Source organism: Bombina bombina, chromosome 3 (assembly GCF_027579735.1).
Source record: "Bombina bombina isolate aBomBom1 chromosome 3, aBomBom1.pri, whole genome shotgun sequence".
Taxonomy (NCBI): Eukaryota; Metazoa; Chordata; class Amphibia; order Anura; family Bombinatoridae; genus Bombina; species Bombina bombina.
Window position 1 is genome coordinate 332,851,809 of NC_069501.1, and position 20,528 is coordinate 332,872,336.

Below are 20,528 nucleotides of genomic sequence, written 5' to 3' on the forward strand. Positions count from 1 at the left end.
TTAGGGGTTAATGTTTGAAGTTAGGTGTCGGCGATGTTAGGGAGGGCAGATTAGGGGTTAATACTATTTATTATAGGGTTAGTGAGGCGGATTAGGGGTTAATAACTTTATTATAATAGCGGTGCGGTCCACTCGGCAGATTAGGGGTTAATAAGTGTAGGCAGGTGGAGGCGACGTTGTGGGGGGCAGATTAGGGGTTAATAAATATAATATAGGGGTCGGCGGTGTTAGGGGCAGCAGATTAGGGGTACATAGGGATAATGTCAGTAGCGGCGGTTTACGGAGCGGCAGATTAGGGGTTAAAAATAATATGCAGGGGTCAGCGATAGCGGGGGCGGCAGAATAGAGGTTAATAAGTGTAAGGTTAGGGGTGTTTAGACTCGGGGTACATGTTAGGGTGTTAGGTGCAGACGTAGGAAGTGTTTCCCCATAGACAACAATGGGGCTGCGTTAGGAGCTGAACGCGGCTTTTTTGCAGGTGTTAGGTTTTTTTTCAGCTCAAACAGCCCCATTGTTTTCTATGGGGGAATCGTGCACGAGACGTTTTTGAGGCTGGCCGCGTCCGTAAGCAACTCTGGTATCGAGAGTTGCAGTGGCGTTAAATATGCCTGTACGCTCCCTTTTTGGAGCCTAACGCAGCCATTCTGTGAACTCTCAATACCAGAGTTATTTAAAAGGTGCGGCCAGAAAAAAGCCAGCGTTAGCTACGCGGGTCGTTACCGACAAAACTCTAAATCTAGCCATTTACGTTTTGTCTACAATATTGAGATATTTATTTTATTAACTGAAGTTCTGTCTCTGCATAACTCCTGAAATTATACTATATTAAAATATATTTTATTTCAATATTTTAAATAAATTTTATTAACATGTCACAAATATCTGAACTAAAAGAACCCCTTACTTCACAATCTGTGCAGTCTATGATTGACAATTCTATAGTGAAAATGATGTCTCATATGACTAAACTTTTATCACAACAGCCTATCCTAAAAACCATTACTAAAAGGAAAATACCTTTTTCTGCCTCTGTTTTAGCAAGCAAAAACTAGTTTCTAAGTCTCGTCAGACTTTAACTGACTCTACAATTCCTGGCGGCAAAGGAAGGAAAACATCCGCAAAGCCTTCCCCTAACCCCAAGGGGTTACAAATGGGATAAAAAATGTCTGAGACTCTATCCTTGAAAAAATCTAAAAAAATCTAAAAATGTTGTCTTATCCTCTAGCTCTGATTCTTCTACAGAAGAATTATCTCACTCTGAATTTGAAGATATATCGGATAATTTATCTTCAGACTCTCCCAAACCCAAAAAATCTAAAAAATCTCTTAAAAAATCTAAATCCTGAAAAAATGAGGATTCAAAAATTTTTGATTGTCTTGGCAATCCAAGATTTTGTGCTAACGACCTTCATCACCCAAGATCCTCAGAATGGTGCCCTTTAGCCACTTTTATTGATTTCCAATTAAAATGTCCGCTCAAAAAAGACTCTTGCAACAAAATGAGAGCCAAATGCCCTCGCCCTCTCCTTCCTAAAAATTCCTGCATAACTCCTGAAATTGACCCCAAAATTATAAAATGTATTGGTTCCCCTGGCTATAAAGTCAAGAAGGGCATGCTGATAAACTTTTAGACTCAGTTGGCCCAATCTCCCAACTTTTCAAAATTTCTGAGCAGGCTGTATTAGAACATTCCCCCCTAGATCCCTTTTTAGTTAGGTAATGGGTTCAAAGAATCCTTTCTTTTGTTGGAAATGCTAATTCAGCAATTATTATCGAACGTAGAAAGAAAATTCTACGGAAAATCGATCCAAAGATTTGTGACAATGCTAATAATGAAATTGACTCTGATGCTAATGGTCTTCTTTTTGGGGATATTTTCCCAAAAGACCACAATAATTATATTAACACCTTTTCTAATCTCAATAAGGTCTGAACTTCGGTTCGTAAAATTTTCTATCCAAATAATTTCTCCGAGAGGGCCGGGAAAGGCAGAGGTCACTTTCCTGGCCGCACAAACTATCAAACAAGACCTCAATTCCAGCAACAGCAGTTCCAACAACCCTTCCATCGATCTTTTCAAGATCCCTCCACCTCACAGTTCTTTCTATCCTGATCCAGACCATAGTTCCAAAGGAGTCAGCGTTCCAGACCAAGATCTCGCCCCCCTACAAGTAAGTCCACTTTTTCCTTCTTCTCTTCCTTCTTTCCCAGAAAATCTTGGTGGCAGACTCTCTCTCTTTGTTCAAAATTGGAATCTAATAACATTAGACCCTTGGATTCTTCAATCGGTTCAAGGTGTTCTGATCCGGTTCAGATCTTAAGACCTCGTCCCATTCAATTTTCAATAGAAGATCAAAATCTGGTTCAATCAGATGTTTTAAGTCTTTTCCAAAAACAAGCCATACAAATCACAGACTTTTCTCAGGATTTATTCATCAGCAATCTGTTCCTGGTAAAAAAGAAAAACTGACAATTCCATCCTGTCATAAACTTAAGAGAATTAAATTCTTTTGTTTCCTATCATAATTTCAAGATGGAAGGAATTAATCTGTTACATAGAAAACGATTGGCTAATTCGTTTAGACCTTACAGACGCTTACCTGACAGTTCCAATTGCCCCAGAACATCGGAAATTTCTAACTTTTCCTTGGAAAGACCAATTTTGGAGTTTTACTTGTCTTCCTTTTGGTCTTTCTTCGGCTCCTTGTATTTTTACAAAATTGTTAAAACCAGTCATGGCCTGGTTGAAACTCAGAGGAGTCCGTCTAATTATTTACTTAGACAACATCCTGATTATGAACCAGAGTTTCATTACTCTTCAAAACCAATTATCCCTTACCATTCATCTTCTGGAGAATCTAGGTTTTATAATAAACAAACAGAAATCTGTTCTGACTCCTACCCAATCTCTAATTTTTCTGGGTTTCTCCATAGATACTTCCAAATCTACCCTCAGTTTACCTCCAGACAAAATAAAGAACATCAAGAAAGAAATATCTTGTACCCTTTCAACTCAATTTATTCCTATCAGGAATATAGCCAGGATAGTAGGGTTACTTTCATCCTCTATTCAGGCTATATTTCCTGCTCCCCTTCACTATCGGGAATTACAACGTCTCAAAATTTGCCATTTACAAAAAGGATTCTCTTATTCTCACTTAATTCAACTCTCTCCAGAAGCCAAGGAGGAACTCTCCAGATGGCTCTCTCATATGGAAGCATGGAATGGAAGAGCTATTATTTTGGCAATTCCCTAGACCTTATCATTGAATCAGACGCAAGCAGGTCCGGCTGGGGTGCTCGATGTGGTCCTTCTATCACAGGTGGGAAATGGTCTCTGTCAGAAAAGAGATTCCATATAAATTGTATAGAACTTCTAGCGGGTTCTTTCGCTGTCAAGAGTTTTGTAAAAAATTCTTATCCAGTTACCATTTTACTTTGCATGGACAATATCTCTGCAGTTCGTTATCTGAACCGTTTGGGAGGTACGAAATCCAGAGATCTTTCCAATATTACCAAAGAATTCATCCACTTGTGTTTAGACAGGATTATTTCTGTGAAAGCAGAATACATTCCGGGTCTCTCAAACACAGCGGCAGACTGGGGTCCCCGTTTTCTTATGGATTACAGCAACTGGAGACTTGACAGGAAAGTTTTTCTTTCTCTGTCTCACCTCAGAGGTCACTTCAATCTCTATCTCTTTGCATCTCGTCTAAATTTTTAAATTCTCCCTTACAACAGTTGGAAACCGGATCCAGAAGCAGCTGCAATAGATACCTTTCTCCAATTCTGGCCTCCTCAAGGAGCATACACCTTCCCTTCTTTTTTGATGATTTCGAGAACAATTTCTGTGGTTCGCAGGGACAAGATTTCTCTCCTGCTAATAACCCCCCTTTGGCCAACTCAACCGTGGTACCCTTCTCTTCTGGAAATGTCATTCAAACTTCCAATTCTCCTTCCTCATCTTCCTCATCTGTTGTCCAATCCAGAAGGAGATTTCATTCTTCAAGACTCACTCCGTCTCATCGCTTGGTCAATTTTGGGGATTCCTTTCCTCTCGAAGGACTTTCTGATGGAGCTAAATCTCTCATGCAAGAATCTTGGGCCCCAGGCAACCAAACATCTTATTTTTACGCATGGACAAAATGGTCTTGCTGGTGCTTGGCTAGGAAATTGGATCCCCTTTCAGCTGATATAAATCATATTATCAATTTCTTGACCTCTATTTTTGAATCAGGTTTAGCCTACAGATCTATCAATTTATAGCGATCTGCTATTTTGGCTAAACACTCCTTATTAAATAATTTTCCGGTTGGACAACATCCCCTTATTTGTAGACTTTTAAAAGCCATTAGACTGAAACATCCTCCTACTCCTAAATATAATTATTTCTGGGACGTAGATAAGATTTTTTCTCTTTTCAAATCTTGGCCTTCTAATAACCTTCTTTCCCTAAAACAACTTTCCGCTAAATTAGCTACCTTACTATGTCTTATTTCTTTTCTTAGGGTTTCTGATGTTGGTGCTTTAGATTTTAATTCTAAGGTTTTCTCTCCTAAAGGTGTCACCTTTTTCTTATCCCGTAGAACAAAAACTTTTTCTTCTTCTATTTTCTATCCTTACTTACCTTCTGAACCTTCCCTTTGTGTGGTTAAATGTCTCAAAGAGTATGAATCTAGAACTTCCCTTTTCAGATCTCCACTTTCTAATCAACTTTTTATCTCTTTTGTTCCTCCTCCCGCTCCTGTCACTAATACTTCTATTTCCCGCTGGGTGAAGTGAGTTATGAAAGAAGCTGGTATTGACTTTTCAATTTTTTCTGCTCACTCTGTTAGAGATTCTGCTGCTTCTAGGGCCTTCCTTAAAGCAGCCCCTTTACAACAAATTTTAGTTTCTGCTGTTTGGTCTTCGGACTCTATTTTCAAGCAGTTTTACTTCAAACCCATTCTTCATCCAGCTAACAATTTACTTATTTAACATTTGCTTTAAACTAGCAAAATAGGAGTCTCTGGTCTTGTAATAAAATTCTGATTATCCTAGCTTGTGAAGGTATAATCTAGATTTTATTAAAGACACAGAGACGAGTATTTTCCCACCTCTGCTTGTACCCTCCCTTATTATTCTTATTATTAACTTTATGTTTGGTTTCAGTTACCAACTAATCATGAAGACTTATTGAAAAGTGGTTTCATCCCTCTTCATTCGTCTCTACAATCAATCCCTTCAAATCCTCAGAAGTTCTTCTCCCAGTTCAAAGAATCCTGGTTTTCTTCTTCATCTCAAAGTTTTGGAATAAAAAGAAGTCTTCTCATCTCCAGTTGGATTGCCTTTTTTCTGTTGGTTCTTGTTTTCATGATGGAACTTTTTTTGTTATTTGTAATTTCTGGATCTTCAGCATCAAGCAAGAAAGAGGAAGTTGGGGCACCTATTGGACAGTTTATGGGAGCTATGACACATCCTATTGGTCCATATTTTCTATTTTCACTAAAGTACCAATTTCATTGGCTACTTATGTTTACCATGCTTTATCTGTATTGCTTTAATGTTTTATTCACTTCTGTATCATCACTTTAAAATGCTGCAATGAATAGTATAAAGAAAGATATGCAAAATACTCGTCTCTGTGTCTTTAATAAAATCTAGATTATACCTTCACAAGCTAGGATAATCGGAATTTTGCTGTACAGTGGCTGTCTAAACAATAAATATGTAGTGAATATCTCAAAACTGGTGAGATGCTTTTAGGGGGGTCCAAAATAAATTCTTGCACTGGAGCCCTGTAGACATTAGGTCCGCAACTGATTTTTACTATGCAATGCCGTGCATTGCATTAAATTGTATGTACTTACAAAAAAATATAGACTGTATAATATATAAATAAATTAAAATCCAACATGTATTTAATTAGTTAGTGAATCAATATATTAAATTAAACCACAGTGGAGGAATTTATATATTTATTTACTTATTAGTACTGCTTAGGTCCAGTTTCACATATTGCAATTTATTTCATATATTTTTTTAAATGATTAGCCCAGCAGTGGATGATCCACTGCTGGGCTAATCATTTAAAAAAAAAAAAAAAATTGATATAGTTGTTTTTTGAGATGTTGGGGTGGAGAGCAAAATTGCATGGGGGGGGGCACGAAAATGTTTACCCAGGGTCCAGTCAATATTAAAGACGGCCTTAACTAACTACATGGCAGTGCTTGATGTTAATTAGGTGAATATATTTAATCAATAATTATTGTTATTATTACTATTATTAGTAGGTATAGTTTTGTGCAATTTGGCTATTACTAATTGTCTGGTTTGCAGTAAAAGTTGCTAGCAGCTGGGTTTTCACAACTGATTTTAAGTGCATTATTGTCATATTATTAAAAAGACAGAGGAGAAAGTTTAGCTTTATTTCTAATTATGAAGTGGAATATTTGTGTGCTTTGGATTATTTAAGTACTAAATTACTTGTATTCTGTTATGACTCAGTTCCCAGTAGGACAACCTGACATTCTCCTAAAGAGGTTGCTGGCTAAATTAAAAGTTCATTGATCCCTTGATGATTGCAAATAATACAGATCCTGAATTTGCAAAACAGCTAAAAATGGCACTCATACCCATGTTCATTGTTAAGTAGATATTCCTATACAGTTTTACATTTATACATAAAATATGCATTTGCCTCACCTGACTAGATTTTATTATTCCAAAAGTCATATAAAGCTATGTCCTAGGTTCAATATAACTAACATGTTGCTTAAAAAACAAACAAACATAAAAAAACTCTCAGCAACTGCTACAAAAAATGCAGAATTCAAAGACTTTTATAGTCAAGCCTGCTTGAGCAGCAAATTGTAAAATTAGTTTAATTGAAATCAAGGGTGCTCTCAAAACCATTAAACTACTACTTTAGTATGGTGGTAATTTGGTCAGCTATGCCAATCAAATAAATGACAAATTTGGTGTAGCACAAGTTTGTGAAGTGATGAAAAAAAATCTATAGATCGCAGAAAAGATTAGACTGTGTTACATTGGCTAAAGATGTTGTTTTCCAGAAATTTATCTCAAGCAATTAATCTACAGCATGGGAAAAAAATCATCACTATCGCAGATTTTCCCAGGAGAGCTCATCCATCCAAAATCACTCCAAGTGCAAAGTTTTTATTACTACAAGAGGTCAGAAATGTCCTATTTGTAGGGGTTATTAATATGCTGACATTCCTTAAAAAGTATTGTTCTGCAGACATCCCTTGCATGGGATATCACACCTGTTCATTAGCCAATCACAAATAAGTCAGTAAACAACCAAAGAAAGAAACTAAGGAGGACTATAAGGGTTGATTTATCAAAGGCTTAATCAGCCTTTGACCCCTTACGACTGCAGGCTCTCACAAGAGAACCTACAGTCTGTATTTATGAAGCAGCGGTCACCTGCTTAGGTGGAGAATTTCAATCCCCCCGGTCTATCCGACCAGGGAGATTAACAGCTCCTGCCCACACATGATTGGCTGTGCGCAGGCAGGTGGCGGCGTTGCACAAGAAAGCAAAATAGCGTTCTTGTGCAATGTTGAATTCCGGCAGCCCCTTGTCCACCGTAGCTTGATAAATCGACCCCTATTTCTTTCCATAAAGTAACATGTGTGCCTGAGAAAGAGGCGTGACTTTGAGTGAAGCCGGAGGGTTTTGAGCAATAGGTAACACTGATGCTTCAAAGATTTAAAACAGTGGAAGTATACTTTTAAATTGTTTTGTATTTTACTGTGATTTTATTGTATGCAAATTTATATTCATATAAAGTTATTTGCAAATCAATAGTAGTAATATGTGCTGTTTTATATAAATGGCAAAGCTTTGTTCCTTTTTATCAATGTGGTTATTATTAATTTTTAGTTTCAGAATAGTGTCTTTTACAGTATCTATTTATACATCCACTTTAGTGGTAGTTATGTTGTATTTGTTTGGGGTACTCTTTTCTTATATGTTTTTTTTTTTCACATATTGATTGAAACACAACTTGTATATAATGAGATTATCTTTATAATTAAAAATACATGTGATGTGCAAATTGGATTTAAATTCTTTTTGACAGCTGGAAATTTAAACACTGACCATTTCATTATTAAATATACATTGTATACTATCACAGTTCAATGCAAAAAAAAAAAAAAAAAGTTTCTCCAGAACCTTCTATTTTGATGCAAAATTTAACTCATCCGCCCACAGTTTATAGATGTTCTTGAACCCCATTTATTTTTAGGCAAACCTCTTCATGGAAATGTCTGTTTGTCACCAGGAAGCACTATATTTATTATGATATATTATTGATGTTAGACAGTATATATCTTTTTTTATCTTTGGCCAACAAAAATAGATTAGTGAATGTAAAAATATGTGATATTTGTGAAAATCTTTATAGGGTGATTTATTATACAAGTATTTTATGTTTGGTGTGTGTGTACATGTGTATTTTTTGTTTTACACAACAGAGTTTGTTTGGAAAGTGGTAGAACCATCCACAGGTCACCTTTCAGTGAAATCAGTATTTTGTTTAGGTTAATGTTTAGCTAATATTTTATAGCTAGATATTATATACATCATAGATATCGAATTATAATTATTTATTTATATTGTTACTTATCATAAGGTGAATTGATGTGAGTTTTGAAATATTTAGGAAACAATTACTCTCATTCTATTTACCAGGTATATTATAAAACATTACACACAAAATTAACTTTGTTTTCTGGCTATGTACTGTACATAGTGACTTTTTCCCACATTTGGGTATTTCTACAAGTTAAAAAATAAAAGCTGAAAAAAAATAATCATATAATATGTACACCTCATAAAAAACAAAAACATTTAAACTGATGCTTAAATGCAATTAGTGAGACCAACTAAAGTCGTTTCAGCACTGGTGTGTGAAGCAGCTCAGCTGACAAATGACTATATAAAGAAAGAATGACATGAAGTAGTTAATTCTTTAAATACTATGAACTGATATTTTATAGGAATATCAAATAAACCGTAATCAAACACAAGACAGGCATTAGTAACAATTGGTTGCTTATCTTGAGGACACTTTCATAACATTTTAGGTATTTACCTAATCTAACTTTAGGCAACCCAAATATCCTGATTTTCTCGCATATAAAACTCTCAAAGGCTAACAAATTCAACCATATATGCCTCTAATAGTTTAACCTCTTAACGACCATAACGTACTCTGTATGTAACTGTTCGTTAAGGGTTTTTAAGGCCATAATACCGTGGGTCTCGCCAGCAGCGGTAAGACCACACTATTATGACCTCCATCAAGCAGACCTGTCAGAATAGCACAGTATTGCCTCTAGTGGCAGCACCAAGCTGTAAAAAAATCAAGTCCCATAGAAAGACCAGTGGAGTACAGTGTATGTCGCTGGTCCTTCAAATAGAATTGGTAAGTTAAAAATAGCAGAGTTAAGCTTAACTTTTTTGCATGGGATCTCTGAAAAACTGAAATTTGCCTTTTAGTTACCAGGGAAAAAGGTAGAATTGTTGTAAGATGTTCTTTGTTTATTTTTCAACCCTACAAAATTGTTCTTTGTCATACTGTTTTTATGTCATAAACTCTGAAAATACAGATAGAATAACTATACAGCTCAGCTTTTAAATGTCTGTGTACAATACAATATCTGTAGCACAAACATTTTTTATTGTGTGTTTTACTTCAGATTATGGTTAAAGGACCATTAATTACAGTAGAACTACATTATCAATACGTACACAATAGCTACTTTGAATTTAAAATAAGCAGTAGATTTCAAAATTTACTTAAATTGTCCACCCCTTGTATCATGTGAAAGCCTTTAACCTATCACAGACTTGTATACATATACACAGAGAACTCTTGCACAAGCTCAGTGGGAGCTGGTGCCTCAGAAAGTGTTCATATATAAATATTGTGCATATAAATAGCATTCTTACTATAAACCTTGTAAAAAAGAATCTTCTTTTTTTCAGCTATAGTATATCTCTGAAAGTAGATTTGACTAATCCAGACAGTTTTTGAGCTTTCACTTTCAATTTAGTTCTGCAGAAATCACTTGCAAAGTTCTTTATATTGCTTTATTAAGGGATTTCAACTTTGAAGCTATTCAGATCCATTGGAAAACTCATTAAGAACCGTGTTTCTAAAATTAATTTGTAAAATAAGAACACTGTCTATATGTTGCATGACAATAATTCTTGATAAAGGTCTATTATAGGCCGAAACACGTTGGCAAAGAACTGGTAAGCCTATTTTTAATACCTTATCACAGTGTTATAGCAACTCTGCACTATTGGATTATTTTTTCCACAGGATACTTCAGAATTGTCACTTTCAATCACTAGGATACAAAGGAAAATCACCAACCAACTCCAAGGAATCTGACCTTAGACCCACATAGTTTTATCCACTCACAGCAAGTTTATTTTTATTTCTATTTTTATTTTATTTTTTTGCGTGTTACTTTTTGTATAATTTTTGCACAACATCTTTTTACATATTTTTTCACATTTTTTAATATATTTTTTCTTGGATTTTCTTCAATTTGGATTCGCTTCAATTTGGATATTGAACACTTACTCATCACATATTTTTATTCTTTTGGACACTGATTTGTATCACATACCCGAACATTTCTGACTCTATTTTCTATAGAATATGTACTATTTTTACTATTTTTACTGATTTTTAACTATTATTACGTTTATTTCATGGATCCATGATTTAATTATAGGTTAATATGTGTTTTTAGCTATATGATCGCTGGATATTGCATTATCCAAATAAAATTTCCTGCATAATTTTCCTCATATTTCCATCAGATTATTTTTTTTACAAATATCATCTGGCCTTTTGTTTAGGCGCTCTTTACTTTTTTCTTCTGCATGACAATAATTCAACAGACATATTTCAATACATCAGAAAACCTTTTTCAAGTAAACATTGACTGAATTTTATGACTTTACAAATCAATAGCACTGACTGTTTAAAGACTTATATTGGCTTGTTATAAATGGTATATGTTGTGGTATTTTAATAACTTTTTAATGTTCACATTTTCATTCATGTTTAGGGCACATGTTAATACCAACTTTTTATTTTTTAAATAAAAACTCAAAATATTTCTCAAATTTCACATTTAAATGAAATGTAATAGGAGCCTCGCTGTTGGAAGAGGAAGCTCCGTGCCGGATGTCTTGAAGATGGAGCCGCTCTGCGCCGGATGGATGAAGATAGAATATGCCGTCTGGATGAAGACTTCTGCCCATCTGGAGGACCACTTCTGCCCGTCTGGAGGACCACTTCTGCCGGTTTCGTTGAGGACATCTTGCTGCTTGGATTAAGACTTCTCCCGGTAAGTGAATATTCGAGGGTTAGAGTTAGGATTTTTTAAGGGTGTATTGGGTGGGTTTTATTTTTAAGTTAGAGCTTTGGGCCACAATATAGCTAAATGCCCTTTTAAGAGCAATGCCCATCCAAATGCCCTTTTCAGGGCCATGGGGAGCTTATTTTTTGTTTTTTAGTTGGGCTTTTATTTGGGGGGTTGGTTGTGTGGGTGGTGGGTTTTACTGTTGGGGTGGGTTGTTTGTAATTTTTTTTACAGGTAAAAGAGCTATGCCCAGCAAAAGGCCTTTTTAAGGGCTATTGGTAGTTTAGTTTAGGCTAGTTTTTTTTATTTTGGGGGGCTTTATTATTTTGATAGGGCTATTAGATTAGGTGTAATTAGTTTAAAGATCTGTAATTTGTTTTTTATTTTCTGTAATTTAGTGGGGATTTTTTTGTAATTTAGCTAATTTTATTTAATTTATTTAATTATATTTAATGTAGGGAATTTAATTAATTATAGTGTAAGGTTAGGTGTTAGTGTAACTTAGGTTAGGTTTTATTTTACAGGTAAATTTGTATTTAATTTAGCTAGGTAGTTATTAAATAGTTAATAACTATTTAGTAACTATTCTACCTAGTTAAAATAAATATAAACTTGCCTGTAAAATAAAAATAACCCTAAGCTAGCTACAATGTAACTATTAGTTATATTGTAGCTAGTTTAGGGTTTATTTTATAGGTAAGTATTTAGTTTTAAATAGGAATAATTTAGGTAATGATATTAATTTTATTTCAATTTATTTAAATTATATTTAAATTAGGGGGTGTTAGGGTTAGAATTAGGTTTAAAGGGTTAATAAATTTAGAATAGTGGCGGTAATGTTGGGGGCGGCAGATTAGGGTTAAAGGGCCATAATACCCAAATGTTTAAACACTTGAAAGTGATGCAGCATAGCTGTAAAAAGCTGACTAGAAAATATCTCCTGAACATCTCTATGTAAAAAAGAAAGATATTTTACCTCAAAAGTTCCTCAGTAGCCACCTCCCATTGTAAAGGATTTCTAAGCATCATTTTAGTGTGTCTGTCCTGGGACATCTGAAGGGATGAGCATCGTGCACTCTCATCTTATTTCACCAGGTAAAGGAAGTTTACAATGAAATCTCATGAGAGTCAAGTCAAATCTCATGAGATCACAGTAAAAGTTCATGACCTCAGCACTGCTGATGCTGATTGGCTGCTGTTCATTTCTTCATTTTTTTTAAATGTTTTACCTGCAGCTGGGAGCAGTTGAGTATAACTTTTTACACAGGACTTACTCTGCTGAGCTGAGGACATTGTGAGGTAAAATATCTTCCTTTTTTACATAGAGATGCTCAGGTGATATTTTCCTGTCAGATTTTTACAGTTATACTGCATCAGTTTCAAGTGATTTAGCATATGAGTATTATGTCCCTTTAATAAATGTAGGTAGGGTGCGGCGACATTGGGGGCGGGCGATTATCCAGCTCACCGCTCACTTAAGCAGCACTGGTATGGAGCACAATTTTTCTCTACGCTCACTTCTTGCCTCTTAACGCTGGGTTTGTAAAAGCCCGTAATACCAGCGCTGTAGGTAAGTGAGCAGTGAGAAAAAACTGACCGTTAGCACCGCACAGCTCATAATGCAAGACTCGTAATCTAAGCAACAGAATACAGTTATAATCATCAATACTGAATTCCTTTACTCATGTATTTTATTATTGTGTTGGTTACTATCTTTTGTATCAATGAAAACTTTTAAAAATACATACAAAAGCATCCATGAAAATTCGACAGTATTTATGTTATAGATTTTCATGTGATAGAAGACATACAAATTTGACTTTTTTTGGACTTAATTAATTAAAAACAAATGCATGGCATTGCAGATCATTTGGAAAGTGGACACATGTCTTTGCACAGGAAATGGAATGAAAGCCAGTATTTTGGAAAAGATAATCTCAGTATAAATACAAGGAAGAGGTAAGTTGAAAAGTGGGGAGGATGGAAGATCTTACATTATCTTGGAAGTAAAAAATATCATACTGAGATGGATAATGCAGTATATTTAAATATATTGAAATAATAATTATAATACATTTAAATTGGAAAGGAAAGTGTCAAGGAGACAAAATAATTTACAAATTAATACTTTCATGGAAATTGATTATTATCACAGACAATTTACAAAATATAATGGATATCTGGTGAAAAGCAGCAATAGATCTAATGGCATTAGAATAAAAGTACAGACTGTTTTCATGCATCATGACTTCCAAAATAGAAGGAAATGATGCACTGAGTTTTCCCTGTGGTCCACATTATTTCTTCATTAATCCTGATTTTCAAGATCCAGTAGCAAATTAAACATGAAAAAAAATAAATCCTGAATTCTTTCCAAAGCATTTCTCTAGCTTTTTTTTAATGAGTCAATTAATCTCTCAACCCTCTAGTTCTTAGAAAAATTCTAATAAGTAGCTATATTTATAATTTGTTATTTGTCTTAAGAAACAGTTTTTAAGTTCTACAGACTCATTTAGTAAGGGCAGGCTCAATTTTCTGGGCAGGTAAATCAAAAGCCTCTCTTTCAGTTATGTATTAATGAGCTGTTTTGATTTCTCCACACACTTAAGTTTTACAAGCATGAAAATCTTTAAAAACTTGATGAAAGGTTGCAATCATGTATAAAGTATAATATTGATTTTCTATCAATTTTAAAATTATTTTCTGTGTTATGATCTACACTACACATTAAGTTCTTCCTTGGTGTTTACTACGTGCATGGACCAAGACTGACAGATTGTTTTATACTTGATCATTTCCTTTCCCAGTAAACTGTCTATTTTATATTGTTTATATTGTTTACTTACAGTTCTATTAAAAGTGACATGGTTCACAATGGAGTGAAACTTGTTTAATAAAATGTTACTATGAGAATTCATAAAACATCAAATTGTTATTGGTTAGACAAGTGATACCTTTCTTATTTAAATAATAAATGATGACAACACAATTCTGAGACTGCATCCTATCTCACATGGATGATGCACACCAGTCTGGCCATAAAAGGAAGTGCAGTAAATGAGCAGCATCCCCCACAATGCACCATAGTCAGTAAGAGAAGTGAGTAAAATGGCTGCCAGCAGCACATGGCATACAAAACAGGGAAAAACCCTGACAATATATGAAATAAAGTTGCTAGTTGCATCACACTTTGATTTGTTGTTACTCGTTAAGTAAATATTAAAATAGACAAATATTATTAATTAATATTTAATCAATTAGCCAGCCAGTTTTCCTTTTACATCTGCCACATATAGGGGTAAATCAAAATCTGTCTGTGATTTTATCCCAAAATGGCTTCTGACTTTCCAGCCATATTGACTTTTAAGTTTCTGCTATCACAAGAAAAATCAGTTGGTGTGTTAAAAAACTGCAGCTGCAAATGTCTTTTTTTAACAGAAAATTAGTCCTTTATGTATGTTTACAAAATTGAAACTCGTAGGTCACCTAAACTGATAAAATATCTCATTCACACCTCTTAAACTTACAGTAAATCTATATTCAAGTATCCCCTTTGTTCACTGTGGAAGGGAAATACTCAGTTACATGTGTGACATTAACATATGATCCAAATCCGTCCACATTACTCATTAACCATACGAATGCCATATATGCTTCGGCATGATGGGCATACTTCAATAGTCACTTTGGGACACTAACATGAACAAATTGTGTGCGTTTAATTTTTATTTTAATATTAGATTCTAAGCCACACTTGCACTCAAAACTGGGTTTTATAATGGGATCGCACAATCAAGATTTTCAAAGAAACCAATTTTAATCAGTTTCCATCCACACCGCTGCTAAACCATATCGATGCGTAATGTATGTTGTCATAATGGGCAGCCTTAGCACCATTTTTCTACCTATATTATCAGTTTTTATCTTTTGCCAAGTATTGATTTTTTTTTTTTACAATATTTATTTGTATTGTTTGTTAAAACATTGTTTCCATTTTGACATGATCTGATAACAAGATTGTGACAAACAAAACAGTGCACACATTAAAAGACATTCAATTTTTCTTTTTTGATCATGTAAAATTTTTGGTCAATAGAATCAATAGGGCTTTTAGTGAGGATCCAAACATGTGTGCCAATGGGGAAAAATACAAAAATGTATTATTATGATTTGCCAAAATAGAAGAGGAGCACAGCAGTTGGGGATCACGTAGAAGCTAGGTTCAAGTTTGGTGAGTTCCATCTTTGGGGTTTAGTGATAGGCCTTTTTTAGGTGTTTTTTTTAATTTTATAATAGTTTTTTTTTACATTTTGTGCTGCAACAGAGCTTTAGGGCACTGCCCTACCAAATGAGCATTAGGAGGATATGGGGAAGCACTCCAAAAGAGCTGTCTTCTTATATTGTTATATATATATATTTATATATATATATATATATATATATATATATATATATATATATATATATATATATATATATAAAAAATACTATGGATAATATCCAAAATACAAACTATGTTGCAAAATAGAATACTAATTGTAATAAAGTGTTAAATTTCACGTGAAAGCTAGCTATTGGTGTTTACAATATTGGGTATAGATTGAAGGCTATAGGCCTATATTATACAAACTGGGCAAATATAAAGAATCTAAAAACAACTAGTTTAAAAAAAATAACATTTATTCCATATAATAACCATTATATAATCATATCATTGGTAATGATGAAAGATGCCGGCATCTATGAGTAAAAAGTAAAAATGTATAAAACTATGTTCACAAAAAATCTTTTGAAAAAAGCCAAAAATATAAGATGCAAGAAGTGCCATTGCTTGATACAATGTACCAAAAAATATGATGCGTGTATTATCTTAAACACAGTTTGGTGCTGAGAAGGTTATTATGCTGAAATATTTATTATGTTGTATGTCTGGCTTATTAATACTCCAGCAAGTGGCTAAAAACAGTACCTTTACCTGTGTGTGTGTGAACACTGGGTTTTTCTCCGGATTGTTTTTCATCAGTACAAACAATTTCCAAGTCCCTTATTATTCTGTGAATGTGTCTATGAAACAATATATCTATTAACTTTGTTGCCGTTGTTTCTATGAAAACAATGTCCCTGTGGTTTTATTACCATTGTTTGCAATTTTACTCAGGATTAGAGTGTGTAATCTTTACAGAATATTTTATATGCAGCCTTGGTGATGTTCTCAAGTAAAGGTGTTTTAAAGAGCACCACAAGAGGAATTATAAAGCCACTGGTTGATAAACAAAGTGCTTTGTGAACCTGTGTGAGTGGCTTTAAAGTTTTTTTTTATTTTTAAGTAATGTTAGGTTTCTTTTTTTAAGATAATGTTAGATTTTTTAACTTAGGGGGTGTTAGGTTAGGGGTTTAGAGGTTATTGGGTACTTTGTGATGGGGTTGTGGTGATTTAGGGGTTAATAGTGCAGAGGTGTATCTTGCAATGGGGTTATGGCGGTTTAGGGGTTAATAGTATAGAGTTGTATTTTGTTATGGGGTTATGGTGGATAAGAGGTTAATAGTGTAGAGGGGTATTTTACAATGTGGGGGTGTTGTGGCTTAGAGTTTAATAGGTTAATATGACTATGGCATGACAGCCAAAACGGACCAGCGGGCCTGAGCGACACACAACCCTATTACCTGCATTGTTGTGTACCTGTTTTAATGGATTACAATAAAGAAGACATTTTTAATTACAATTGAAATGACTCCTGGCTCTATATCTTTCTACATACATTTGGCCTGTTTTCTGTGAGCCACGGAGTTAACCCTGGAAGCTGCTATTGCCTATCCAATGAGAAGGGGCGTGAGTAGGTCACATGCTTGTGAGGACTGAGTGTTGTACAACGCACAAGCCAGGAGGCGAAAAGGATCCGTCTTGTGAAGGGGACAGATTGGAGTTGGATGCAGTATTATTCACCAGGACCAAGCGGATTGTCCCATTATGCACTTTGAGTCCTGCTATGAGGAGGAGCCATCTTGATGAGGGGAACGAATGGAGCTGGTTGCATTGCCTTTCCCCCATGACCGAGCGGTACTTACTCCACAAGGAGCCTTTTGCCGTATATAGGCTGATTCTGTATACATGTTAAACACAACACAGTGTGACTGACTCTCATCTTTAAAGCGGTGACTGCTTTACCTACCTACTCGCACACCCCGGGTAACGCACAGCTTAACCTACAGTTTATCTTTCCTTTACTATACACACACGCTGCCAGTTGATAAATTGGTTTAGCATGGAAACAGAAAATTTTGCTGTTTCTAATTGGTTAAGCAATCTCTAAAACGTAAAAGGTGTGCACATGGATTGGTTCTAGGGGTTAATAGTGTAGAGGGGTATTTTGCAATGTGAGACTGTGGGGGCTTAAGGGTTAATAGTGTAGTATGTTACTTTGTGGTGGGCTATGGCAATTCAGGTTAGCCAGCAAGTGTGGGTGTTAGATTTTTTTCTGCTTTTCTCGCTACATTGAAGTCTATGGGGGATTACGTCAACATGGTCTCCATATTCAGAAGTTGGTTCCTTGTTCACGGTGGGTTAGAGCATGTGCAAAAAAAAAAAACCTTTACTTGTAATACGTGCTACCCGATGTGCTCAAAGAGCCGAAGTCAAGCGGAGTTAGCACTTGAGTGGTAGTGATAAATAGAGCTCCGCTCGTAATCTACCCCTAAGTAGGGATTTTTCTCACAAAGGTCTCTCTAATTCCCCCACATACTGAGCACCACAGCTACACTAAATTAAATACGTAATATATTTATCAGTGCATCTGCATTTAGTATTTATTTGTGCTGGTCTTTCTACACTAGCACAACCAATTGCATGATACCTGAGCTAGTAAATCATCTAAAAAGGGTCAGTAAGTTTGCCACCTATGATATGAAAAACAGATTAAGATCAGGCCATTGCTCCTTGATGGTATAGACTCACATCTGCACTGCATGGGCTTCAAACACTACTTTCACAAATTTATAAAAGTAACCTTTAACATTGTATAATCTTTCTTATATGGTCTTTTTAGTTCAGATAATTTGCCTTTTATCTGATACAATAAAGGTAATCTTTGAGTATCAAAAGCATGTTTAAACTAAATCAAGTTTGAAAAAGACTTCTTAAAGGGAAATTATACTGTAAAAAAAATGTCCTTAATGTGTTTCCAATTACTTGTTATACCAGCAGCAGAGTATACAATGTCTGAGAAATTGCTTCTTTAAGTTTAATTATTTATATAAAATAGCTGTTTTTGTTCTTTGACACCATGACCATTTAAAACATTGATTTGAGCTTGCAGGAAGTTCAGATCTATTTTTGTTATCACTTTCTGTAAACATAAATGCTTAATAAACATTGTATTACTTAACCCACCTACCATCTCTCCTACCTCCCACTGGGGCCTTATTTACATACTTGCGCAAAAATTCTCTTTTCGGGGAAATGGGTAAGGGTTGGGGGGGTGCAGTTGTAATGTTAGGGGGTAATTTCTTATTTTAAAAAGAGCTGTTAACTTTAGGCCAATGCCCTACAAAAAGCCATTTTAAAGGCTATTGGTAGTTTATTCATAGATTACATTTTTGGGGGTTTTTTTTAGTGTTTTTTTTTTTTTTAAACTGGTGTTAGGAATATTTTTTTTATTTTGGATCATTACGTTTGTTATTTTTTGTAAGGGTATTTTTTAATTTGTGTATTTTTTTTTAGGTAGTTTGTAATTTTATTTAAACATATTTTAATGGGGTTAAGTTAGGGGATCTTAGGCTAAGAGGCTTTAGTTTTTCATTTAATACTTTGCGTTGTGGGGGGATGGCGGTTTAGGGGTTAATAGTTTAGGTGTTTGCAATGTGGGGGATGGTGGTTTAAGGGTTAATAGTTTGATTAGGTGTTTGCGATTTGGGGTGATGGAGGTTTAGGGGTTAATATGTTTATTTAGTAGCTGCAATGTGGGGGATGGCAGTTTAGGGGTTAATATCTCTAGTAGTTGTGATATGGGGTTTGGTGGTTTGGGGGTTCATTTTTTATTTAGTAGTTGCAATGTGGGAGCATGGAAGATTAAGGGATAATATGATTTTTTTAGTAGTTGCGATGTGGGGGGATGGCAGTTTTGGGGTTAATATGTTTATTTAGTAGTTGCAATGTGGGGGGATGGCAGTTTAGGGGTTAATATCTTTATTTAGTAGTTGCGCTGTGGGGTTTGGCAGTTTAGGGGTTAATATGTTTATTTAGTAGTTGCGATGTGGGGGTGGAAGTTTAGATGTGGGGGATGGTGGTTTTGGGGTTAATATGTGTATTTAGTAGTTGTGATGAGGGAGGATTGCGGTTTAGGTGTTAATGTGTGTATTTAGTAGTTGCGATGTGGGGGGTGGCGGTTTTGGGGTTAATATGTGTATTTAGTAGTTGCAATGTGGGAGAATGGCAGTTTAGGGGTTAATATGTTTATTTAGTAGTTGTGATGTGGGGGCATGCCGGTTTTGGAGTTAATATGTGTATTTAGTAGTTGCGATGTGGGGGGATTGGGGTTTAGGGGTTAATATGTTTATTTAGTAGTTGCAATGTGGGGGATGGAAGTTTAGGGGTTAATATGTTTATTTACAAGTTGTAATGTGGGGGATGACGGTTTTGGGGTTAATATGTGTATTTAGTAGTTGCGATGTGGGAGGATGGCAGTTTAGGGGTTAATATGTGTATTTAGTTGTTGCGATATGTGAGGATGGTGGTTTTGGGGTTAATATGTGTATTTAGTCGTTGCGATATGGGAGGATGGTGGTTTTGGGGTTAATATGTGTATTTAGTTGTTGCGATATGGGAGGATGGTGGTTTTAGGGTTAATATGTGTATTTAGTTGTTGCGATATGGGAGGATGGTGGTTTAGGGGTTAATACGTGTATTTAGTTGTGATATGGGAGGATGGTGGTTTTTGGGTTAATATGTGTATTTAGTTGTTGCGATATGGGAGGATGGTGGTTTTGGGGTTAATACGTGTATTTAGTAGTTGCGATGTGGGAGGATGGAGATTTTGGGGTTAATATGTGTATTTAGTAGTTGCGATGTGGGAGGATGGCGGTTTAGGGGTTAATGTCTTTAGTGGTTGCGATGTGGAGGGATGGCGGTTTAGGGGT